We start from the raw sequence: 2,188 nt of genomic DNA, 5'->3' as shown, positions 1-2,188 counted from the left end.
ATAGTAATTTTCTTAGTGATGATCCATCAATCTAAGCATTGGACCCAGATTGCTTTTTGTGGTTAATTAAGAAATTTTAAATTCCATTGTTTATAATCAATAATCTCTTATATGAGTCTACATCGCAAATGTCATTATATTTGTATTCCAAAGCTTTATGTGACCTAAAAGAAAAAAACCCCTTGCCAATTTATGTATAGACATGAATTAAGATTTTAGAAACAGGGCTAATTGGTGGTTAACTGGTGTTTAAACCTCACAAACCCCCACGTTCCTCTTTATCCCATTCTCAGTCTTACCTCAAAATCAATTATTCAGAAAGTTCCTATGAAATTAAAGAAAAAAATCTTTTCTAGCCCTTGGTGTACCCACAAGATTTGCCATTAACATTTAAGTGTATGCCTTTATTAGGTCAAAGGGAAAAATAAAAGAATGTGGGCAAACAAGGTGACAAGAAAGGTACAATGAAATTAATTTCCACTCTACAGGAAGCCAATGTAAAGAAAGAAGTCTCTGCTGGCAACAGTAGATAACAGTAAGTAAAGCAGTAAGCAAGCCAATCCTTGTTTTTACAGATTATTTAAAAAGAAAAAGGAAAAGAAAAAAGAAACAAAAAACCCAACACTGGGCACAACTAGATAATAGCTTTCCTACAGAAACATTTATTAATGAGAAAAAGAAGTCATCAGTACTTATTTTCCTGGGAAGATTTTAAGATCTTAAGATACTCCAAACACTTGAAAGTTTCCTTCAAAATCTTCTCACTTTTAGGAAGGGAAGCAAAATCATTTCATAAATCACATTTACAACAGATGAGACTGTAGCACTTCTGTCTGCAATTCTGAAGAAGAAATCGTCTGGGGATAAAAGCACTAGGCCCATTCCAATTCTCTTCCTTTATATATAATCATTCTCAATATGTCTATGTCACAGCCCCTACTTAAGACCTTTTAATCAAGCACATAAAATCTAAGCATAAAATTCAAATTTCTGTCAGATCTTTAAAAGGTATGATCCATGATATGATCCAATTACGTAGCTACTACCACAATAGGTACATTTGCACCATGTGAAACTATTAATGTATAGGATGAGAGCTCCTAGAATAAATGCATGCATGTAACACCTTAGGGACTTTAAGCATAACTTTAAAATTTTCGTATGATTACAGAGATTATGGAATATTCAACATTAAAATATTTACTGACCACCTGCTATGATCTATGCTCTGTTCTGAGTGCAAGGGATACATCTGATCAGGTGATTTCTGGCTATGCCGTGTGTAACTACAGCAGTAACATTTTTATCAACTAGAAACATAATCACTTTTCCCCTATCCTCAAACGTATTCTTGACTGCTTTCCATAGTGAAATCACCCCCAAAACTCTATTATTAAAAGATATAAATGTATAGAAAAACAGTGAATTTTACAGTAAACACACCTGTAACTACAAAGATCCTACCCCTAACATTTTATCATTTTATTGTTTTAATCATGTATCTATCTATCCATCCCTCTATTCATCCATCTTTTTAAAAATAAATGTCAAAGTAAATTGTAGATATCAGTACACTTCCACCTAAATCCTTCACCATGCATATATCATTAACTAGAATTCAATATTTTATATTTTTCCTCTGAGGTGAAATGTACAATGAAATGCAGATATCGTAGTGTGGATCTTCTAAATACGAATAATAATCATTTTTGAATATTCTGAAAAGCCTAGTGAGTATGGAAAGCCTAGGGAGTGGGCATCTGTAATTAGGTAAAATTAGGCACTTTTTGACCTGGTTCTCCCTTCTTTCTCAGCTCCATCCCCCATAATCCCTGTCCTCATATTGCTGTTTTTGTTGGTGAAAATAGTCAAGTCTCACGATCTCATACGGTTCGACCCCACAGTCATACCATAATGCATGCTGCTCCTCACACATGTAACACACCTTCGCACATGAGCACACCTTGCCCAGGTGTCATCTCTGTGCCTGGAAGATACGCCCTGCCTTTTTCCTACTTTTTGTGCATCTTTTGTGCTCAGGCTTTATTTCGTCCTCTAATTCAGCTCCACAAATAAGTCTAGGTTAAAGTTTCATTCTATGTGTTCTCATAATATCTGCATTTAATAAAAATACTCATCACTGGGTATTCTGTCAATTTATTTGTCTGCTTCCCTCACCAGCCAGTCA

The 2,188-nt window shown here is 34.6% G+C and overlaps 1 protein-coding gene across 1 annotated transcript in view; it reads right to left on the bottom strand.

The window, feature by feature from the left end:
* The window catches only part of KIF5B (kinesin family member 5B), a 118,776-nt gene that overhangs the window by 76,081 nt on the left and 40,507 nt on the right, over positions 1-2,188 (bottom strand). The gene's annotated exons all lie outside the window — the stretch shown is intronic.

The sequence above is a fragment of the Propithecus coquereli genome, unplaced genomic scaffold (assembly GCF_000956105.1).
Source record: "Propithecus coquereli isolate 6110/MARCELLA unplaced genomic scaffold, Pcoq_1.0 Scaffold45, whole genome shotgun sequence".
In the NCBI taxonomy this organism is placed as follows: Eukaryota; Metazoa; Chordata; class Mammalia; order Primates; family Indriidae; genus Propithecus; species Propithecus coquereli.
Note: the sequence above shows the minus strand (reverse complement) of the source record. Positions and strands in the feature narration are given on the sequence as shown.